Source organism: Mesoplodon densirostris, chromosome 1 (genome assembly GCF_025265405.1).
Source record: "Mesoplodon densirostris isolate mMesDen1 chromosome 1, mMesDen1 primary haplotype, whole genome shotgun sequence".
NCBI classification, from domain to species: Eukaryota; Metazoa; Chordata; class Mammalia; order Artiodactyla; family Ziphiidae; genus Mesoplodon; species Mesoplodon densirostris.
Genome location: NC_082661.1, coordinates 100978988 through 100987859, shown reverse-complemented (window position 1 = coordinate 100987859; position 8872 = coordinate 100978988).

Genomic DNA, 8872 nt, shown 5'->3' with positions numbered 1-8872 from the left:
AACTTCCTAAAGTGTGTGTCCAAAGCTTCTTTTTTTTGCTTCAATATGATTCCCTTTGTTCCTTCCTCCTTTATGACAATACTGTCATACAAATTATATCTTTATACATTATAAGCACATTGTTTTATAATATGCCAGTGTTTTAACTTTTTAATTTTACATTGGAGTATAGTTGATTACCAATGTTGTGTTAGTTTCAGGTGTACAGCAAAGTGATTCAGTTACACATATACTTGTATCTATTCTTTTTCAAATTCTTTTCCCATTTAGATTGTTAGATAATATTGAGCAAAGTTCCCTGTGCTATACAGTAGCTCCTTGTTGGTTATCCATTTTAAATATAGCAGTGAGTACATGTCAAACCCAAACTTCCTAAAGTGCATATCCAAAGGTTTTACTGACATCTTAATGCATCCTATTTGGGGGTAAACCTCTTAGCATGACATTCAAGAACCCATATGAAATACCCTCAGCCCAGATTTCCCCAGCCATACTTACTGAGTTTTTTATGTGACAGGAAAGTGGGGACACTGAGTTTCCTATTTTTTCTAATGTCCTTAAAACCTAGCCAGTGTCTTAGACCTCTGTGTTTCTTCTACAGTATCTACCGCAGTGTACAGGATATAATGGCAGTATAAATGTCATGGGCTAAGGCTAGATGGTTACCTTTTCAAGTGCATGAAAACATTATTACAAAAATGTAGATAATCTATTGAAGCATAAAAACCTCAAATCCACATCCTGTTGTTTGCCTAAGATTCAGTATTCTGATTAAAGAACACTTTGGTGGGAGACGGAGAGTCTTCAGAAGGGGGAAATGTGTGTTTTTGAACATACTTATTTCAGAATAATGGTTAAGTACAATTGAAAAAGAACTCGCCATTATAATCAGATATTTTATGGGTAGAATTGCCTTTGGAGACCAGCTTGGAAAAATTAACAGTTCACAATACTACTTCCATAGAAAAAAGCTCCTGAGTTCTAAATGGCTGCATTAAAAGAAAAAAATTTAATGAAATCCTTTCATAATATGGGGATTGTCTATATGTTCAATAACACCTTATATTTTAATTTAAAAAGAGTCTTTTTGTCACAGATAATATGACACAGCCAACTGGGAAGCATGTCTACACACTAATTTGGAAGCAAAGAGAGTTCAGGTTCTTTGTAGTATGCTCACAACTCTTCATGAAATCGTATTAGTGAATATTTGGATGATGATTCATCACCTTTCTACATTAGTAAAGTATCATATCATTCCTCACAAATGTAAGGGCTTATCCACTTATTTATTCACCATACATTTCTTGAGTCCCTTCCTACCAGTCACTGAAGATGCATGACAGAATAAGATGCTCTTTGCATGAAGCAGCTTCTAGAACACTATGGTAATCAAACAAATATGGACACAAATACATGGCAGTTCAACAGAGTAAATTCAATAGTAAGAAACACGTACAATGTATAGCACTGTCACAAATATGGTAGTAATTAACTCTACGGATGAATATGGAGAAGCTTTTCAAGCTATCCATGCCAGGCAGATGAGGAATACAAAGTGTGTGTGTGTGTGTGTGTGTGTGTGTGTGTGAAACTATTCCTAGATGAAAGGAATGGGTATACAAAATATCTACTAAAATACAAAATAAGTTTAAAAGAGATGAAGCAAGAGATTTAGATAGAGATCATAACAAAAACAGGTTTTGTAAGGTAACTTAGGCTTTTACAGTGTAAGAAATCAGGGGTCATAAGCATTGCAAGCAGGAGAATCAGGCTAAGGTCTGTAGTTTAGAGGAATCACTTTGGTGGCAATGGAAAGAATAAAGCAGAAGGAAAGGGCAAGGCGAGAAGCAGGAGGGTATGAAACAGTTTGCAAGGCAGTTGATGAGAGACTGAGTTAACATTTAAAAGAAAAGAATAATAGACTTGATAAATAGCAAGGAAGAGTCATTGACAGGACTCGATAATTAATTTGACATAGGGAAACTAATTGGGGAAGGTTCTGGCATGACTCTTAAGCTTCTGTTTGGGAATTAGAAAGAGCCACTGAAAAGAACACTCAAGAAAAATAACAAATTCAGGGAAAATATGATTAGTTGAATTCATAAAATGATGTCCTTGAAACGTTTCTCAGAAATCTAGGTCAATATTTAGTGAATTATTTAATATGTACCTACTAAGCTCCATAAACATTAATATGAGTGGTCTGGGTTAGAAAAAGATATGTAGTAGCTATTACTGAAAAGCTTGGGTCAAAATTATGGAAGCATTGTTAATGCTAAATAAAAAAATATTTTGAAGGATTGGTCACAAAGACATTGATGTCTAAGAGAAAGACAAAGAGGATCAATTTTTTTTTTTAACTAAGAGAATAAAAAGACAAGTAGGAGAAGAATCAGAACATACTGTTATGGCATCTGTGGCTTCAGAATATTTAAAAAGAAAGAGTGTCAAACTCACTTGAAACTTCAAGTAAGACAAAGAGAACTTCCCACTGAAGTTAGCAATCAGGTCATTGTCTGCCTTTGCCAGTAGAGTTGGTGTAGTTGCTAGACTGCAATGACCTGTGAATCGTGGGTGGGGACATGAAAACTATTCTTCTAAGATGTGTGCCTGAGATGGAAAGAAAAAAAGGCATCAGAAGTCATTTAAGAGGCAGAGACTTGAATAGGTTACAGTATAACAGAAAGAAACTGGTAGAGAGGTAGTGATTCCATTAGAGGAAAAAGAGGATATGATAAATAGAATACTTTTCGTGAGCTGGGAATTGGATGGTGTACATACACCTCAGTCTTCACTATAGGATATTAGAAGAGGAAAGTATTATATAGATGCAGATCTAAGAATGAAGTGGATAGATTTGTAGAATTTTTTAATAAGGAAACAAATGTTTGGAAAAGTCTCTAAAGAGTACGGGACCTGATGTTGACCAGAGAGGACTGATAAATAGTACTATGAATTCAACTAAGCTAGAAAACCATGCATTTTTATTTAAACCATGTTTTTAAATAAACTTACTTTTTCCCGTGTCACTCAATTTTTTCCAGTATAAGATTATGGATTAGGATCAATTCAGTGCTGATGGATTGAATCCTGAGCTCCAAAGATTAATGTTATAAATGATTTTGTGTGTTTGTATGTGCATTATATACATGTATACGTATGTGTATATTTATATACACACATATATACAATATATGTATAGATACATGCATATATATGTATACACACACATTACCAACCTATACTTCAGTGCACAGGGATACTGGACACCCAATAATAATACAAGAGAATTTGAAGAGAATTTTAATACACATATTATTTGGTAACATGTTTAATAAGTAGTGGTGCTACAGAAAAATAAGGATCATTAGTCAGGGCAATTTCAACTCTGCTACATTCATACTCACCCAGCTGCCTATTAAATTTATTTCTTGTTATCAGCAGGGTACAGCTAATGAATGTTAACCAAAGAACACTTTTTAAAAAAAGGAAGCTCAAATAAGTCACAGAATTTGAAAAGACTCAGTATGAAACCCAGCACATGAATATGTTCACTGTTCTTTTCAATCATGTACTTTATTTTTTTGACAGATTTTGCTGAGACCCCTTTAAAATGTAGCCTTTGACACTATAAGAGCCAAAATGTCTCATTTAAGATATGTCCCAGTTTTAATCAATAAAGTCACAGAAGGTCTGCAAAATTATAATAATATTGCTTACCTTAACAAGTTTTCCATATATATTTGTTACTTAAGTAAGTCAGGATTTCTTCACCATTTATTTTAAATTATCATCCTACACTTACCATAAATCTCTTGATTTGGGACTTCCTATAGAGAAAGAGAAAGATCATAGAAGGGCCCACATAATATGACTTGGCTGCAAATCATATAGATTTGAAATGATATGCTGAGAGATTGAATGGCTTTGCTAACACATTTTAAAATAAAAAGTCAAATTTTGTTGGGAAGGGTTATCTAGGTCAATTGGTTAATTAGAAATAATGAAAAGCCTAAAGCTGAACTTACACATCTATCAATTGGTAGAGTCAAAATATTTTAAGCAAAGACAATCTTAAAACCATATATGTTAAGCAAACCATTTATTAACCAAAATTACAACAGCACTGGATTTATCAAACCCCAAAATCTTCTTGTTATAACAATCTACGTACATTTTCAAATTTAAAAGACTTCCTTAAAGTTGTGAATCAAAAACCATAATGGTAAAGGGCTCTCCACCCTCTCTCCCTCCATCTCTTCCTCCCTTCCTTCCTTCCCACCCTCTCTTCCCCCACCCTTTTCTCTCTCTCTTTCTTTCTAAAGTTTCCAACCCACTGTAAACAAATACTTCTGTAAAATACAAGATGTTCACTACTGATTCCCGCCAATTTCTATCGAATCCCCTTATTTGTGTGACAATGCCCTCATCCTTCCTCTTTCAAAAAGCCATGTCTGTAATTGCCTTGTCCTTGTCACCAATAGTATCAAAATCTGTGAAGAGTCGGAGATTTTACCCTTGCAAGCTCACAAGTTAACCTGCCAAATTTCATAGAGGCTGGGGGAAGACATGAGACTCCTGGGTCAGAGACAAAGGACTTATGTCTCAGAGCACAGCAAGCAGCAGAGCAGCATATCTGCCTCAGTTTCCCTTGTCCCAGGTCCCACAGGGAAACATAAATGGACCCCGATGGGTGTCCTTAGAGGAAGGAACACTACGCTTAGGGAACCGAGATCTTTCATAATAGGGAACAATCTTTTAATAGGGAATAGTCTTTACTTCCTCTTATGGGAGTTATTATCTTTATTATCCCAGACAATAAGCATGCCTGTTCTTTGTTCTAGAGGGAGACACTATCTTTAACTTCAAGGCTTTTTGCTATACAAACATACTTAAATGTCAGGAACAAAAGCAATCAACGATTCTGCTCACAGAAATGTAAAAAAAGGTGAGACCCATTGAGAATTGTCTAACAACAGCGGGATTTTGACTTGGATTTTTTCAAATAATTGATCGGTGACCGGGATTTTTGCCATCCTGCCTTATTCCTCTAACTGGTCATAGTGTTCCATGTCCTTTAACCTCAAGAGAATGGGTCTTACCTACTGTTATATGTCTTTTTTTTTTTTTTTTTTTTCCCACGGTACGCGGGCCTCTCACTGTTATGGCCTCTCCTGTTGTGGAGCACAGGCTCTGGACAGGCAGGCTCAGCGGCCATGGCTCACGGGCCCAGCCGCTCCGCGGCCTGTGGGATCTTCCCGGACCAGGGCACGAACCCGTGTCCCCTGCATCGGCAGGCGGACTCTCAACCACTGCGCCACCAGGGAAGCCCTGTTATATGTCTTTTTTGCTGTCAAGGGATACATCCGTCTATAAAATCTAGGGCAACTAGGACACTTTTAGACAATGGTTAATTCCATTTACTTGACTCTGTCCCGCAGAGAATGTAGGTGTTGTTTATATATTTACTTTCTGAAGTTTTTTTGTGTGTGTTATTTTGCTTTGGTTTTTTTAAAGAGTTGACATCCTCAGCATATTTCTTTATGTAAGAATCAATCATTTAGGGACTTCCCTGGTGGCACAGTGGTTAAGAATCCTCCTGCCAATGCAGGGGACATGGGTTCGAGCTCTGGTCCAGGAAGATCCCACATGCCGCGGAGTAGCTAAGCCCATGCGCCACAAGTACTGAACCTGCGCTCTAGAGCCTGCGAGCCAAAACTACTGAGCCCACACGCCTAGAGCCCGTGCTCTGCAACAAGAGAAGCTACCACAATGAGAAGCGCGCACACCACAATGAAGAGTAGCCCCTGCTCACCGCTACCAGAGAAAGCCAGCTTGTAGCAACGAAGACCCAATGCAGCCAAAACTAAAAAATTAAATTTATTAAAAAAAAAATCAACCATTCAATAGAAGATCCTTACACAGCTCTATATAATCTAGATGTCTTTGCCGTATTTTAACTTCATTAATTCTCTTTTCCCTAATCATAACTTTGGCTCTTTCTGCAGCCAGACCAGTCTCAATGATGAGACCTTATGAAGGTGTGTATTTAGATGAGAATTTATGAAGGTGTGTATTTAATTGTATAGTGTTTACTTTTTCTATTGCTTTATCTTGTTACATGACCCTTTATATTTAACTATGCTTTATTATTAATGTGTTTTTATTAGTTTCTGAGCAGCAGGGATAAAGTGATAATGGCTGCCTAATTTCTCTGATACATTGGCTAGTAGAGCACTGGTATATTAAGAAGATAAATAAGCATTGTTTGGTTGTTTGATTATGTTGCAGTGTTTTGTAATATTCAGAGAAAGCAGAGAAACTTGAAAGAAAACAAGTCTTCTACTGAAATGATACAATTCTCATTTCTTAAAAAGAAAGTAGGCTTGTGTTTGTTTCATCTGCCAAATGGCTACATATTCTAATTCTAAGCTATATTAGGGCTCTGTGGAGCATAAACCCTATACTTCAGTTGTTTTAACCTTGAATTAGAAATGAGATACCATGGATCAGAGAAATATCCAAAAAAACAAATTATGATGAAAGTGAGTTTGAAAAAGCAAGATTGGAAATTTAGGCTGCAGCTAGAAAAGACAGAAAACAGTACCAAAATATTTCTTCTAAAACTTGAGTAACACTACTGCATTTATTCCATTAAAAAACAATTTATATTTTATTTAAAAAATGTATTATCTAGATAAATTATGAAAGTAGCACATGTTTATTTAGCATGTTTATTTAGTAGCACATTTATTTAGCTAGCAAATCCATTCAAAGTGTAAGGCAAATGTTCCTAATCTCCTTCCACCATACTGAATTAACCAACAATAACAGCATGAAGTGTATTTTTCCATACTTTTATGAATTCTCATATGGATATACATAAAATGTGTACACATGTATGCATGCTTTATTGTTACAGTTGTTTACAATAAAGGCTGTTATACACATTTATGCGTAAATTTTTAAAATTTATATAAATTTCTGAGCTTAAAAATATAATGGTCTTTTTGTCATTAAATTAATATGCATCTAATTCAAATTTGATATAATTACTAAACAACTCTGCCATTGTTATTTTTTTCTTTTTGCTGCTATAAATATAATAAAATCCATACACATAAAAATCCTTGCAGTAAAAATTATTGCATATATGTTATGCTTTGGCTATTTATTTCTATAAGGTCATTTTAAAATATGGGATTTCTGGGTCAAATATCATGGTATTTTAAATTTTAAAAGCTATTGACAGATTTTTTATGCCAATTCGCAGTTTACTTCCAAAGATCTCCCAAATTTCTACTCCATCCATCAGAATGAGAATTCTCCCATCACTACATGCTATTCCTTTAAAAAATTTTTGTCAAACTAACGTGCTATATTAGTTTATTTAATTTTTATTTCTCTGATTACTAAGATTAAGCATATTTTCATATGTTGCTGGCTATTTAGACTCCCCTTGTTTGAAACACCATGTACTTTAGCCAACATTACTGGTTATTTGTCTTTTAATTAGTTTGCATTTGTTATTTTTATGATAAGCATAAGTGCATATTTGTTATTTTTATGGTAAGCATTAATTCTTTGTCTATCATTGTGCAAGTACTTCTCAAGTTAACCTTTTTCTATGTATATACTAGTTTTGGGTATTTTTTGTCATACAATTAAACAAATATATTTAGTGCCATATGCCTTCAAGTTTGCTTATGGAAGCCGAGACTCCTATATTGCATTGAATGATTTACCCACCATCTCTAATATTTCAAGGTTTTTAATAAATGCTTGTAACATTATAAATATGAGGCAATCAGATTTGTAAAAATGTTTGTGTGGTCTAGAGTTAGCACTGTGCAGCTGTGTGAATGTGGGGAAGTTTCAGAGCCACTTTGTAACTCCCTTTCTTGTACTTATTTTTCCAGAACTTTGGATTGACAATAGGCAAAGCATGTTCATATTCTGGAAATTCAATGTTACATTTTCTCCTTGGTTAGGGTCCTTTTCAGCCAAGAGAAAGCCCTAATGACATATTCATACATCTTCACATCTTTCAAGGGCCTTGATTTTTCAAGATAAGAAGCTATCTGTGAAATGGGATTAATGCACACAAATAGTAAGATTTTCATGTATTATTTGAGGTAAAAGATTGGGTAAGTGAACACTATGAATCAATATGAAACTTCAAGAATTATGATCAAATTCTCAGCTTATATAAAGTTGAGATCTAAAACTAACTTGAATTATGATAGAATAAAGATGGAAAAAAATGCAAAAGAATCTCAATTAAAATCCTGGGCCATCTCTAACTATTATATGCATATGTCTATGCCTATGGTTATGTCAGTATATCTGTATCTATATCATCTATATCTATATGTATATAAAATATATATCTAATACATATCTATCTTATATACCTAATGTATATCTATATATAAATATTGATATAATATATGTCTATATATCTATCCACACCAGAAGCACCTACTATGTTCTAAATGTTGCAGTAGCTGCTTTCATATTAATCCTTATAACAACCATAAGTCACTATGAGAAAAATCCCTTGAACTATTCATGAAAACTTTTTGAATTGTTTATTAATGAATTCACCAATATTGGTGAATTTCAAAGAATTTCATCAATGAATGGGGTGAGGATCCCCACTAACACTGGGTCAGGGGAACTGGTTACAACCTTCCAATCTTAATTCATAAGTGCAGATAGTAGATAGAGTAAAATTCATCAGGATTGAATGCTTTAGTTGCTCACCCACGGTTGAGCTAAGTGTTTTTTGTTTGATTTTCCTTTGATACAAAATAGAGATCTCTAGGGCTTCCCTGGTGGCGCAGTGGTTGAGAGTCCGCCTGCCAAT